The sequence below is a fragment of the Sinocyclocheilus grahami genome, unplaced genomic scaffold, assembly GCF_001515645.1.
Source record: "Sinocyclocheilus grahami isolate Dianchi unplaced genomic scaffold, SAMN03320097.WGS_v1.1 scaffold184.1, whole genome shotgun sequence".
In the NCBI taxonomy this organism is placed as follows: Eukaryota; Metazoa; Chordata; class Actinopteri; order Cypriniformes; family Cyprinidae; genus Sinocyclocheilus; species Sinocyclocheilus grahami.
The window spans coordinates 579444-579769 of record NW_015505363.1 but is presented as its reverse complement, the minus strand read 5'-3'; positions in this window follow the sequence as shown (position 1 = coordinate 579769).

Here is a 326-nt window from a genome sequence, read left to right as displayed (position 1 = left end):
GCCCTTGCCCTCCAGAATAAAAGAGAACATCCCAATCAAATGAAGGGATTTGTGGAAACTGTGGTTCCTAATTATTGTGATCCAACATTTGCCTCGCATTTCAAGATGAAAAGGCGTGATTTCAGGTGAAGGATAGCCTAATCCACTTCTTACCTCCGAGACTGTGTTATGATCTATGACCTTATTATTTTTATTGTGAGTATTAGGCTTATCATTATTGCTGATCACTGTTGTTGTGCTATGATATTATAATATTTACCATTATATAATCAGAGGGGTATAGAAAAGTTTATGAAAGTGTCACTCCATAACACAATAGCAAAACA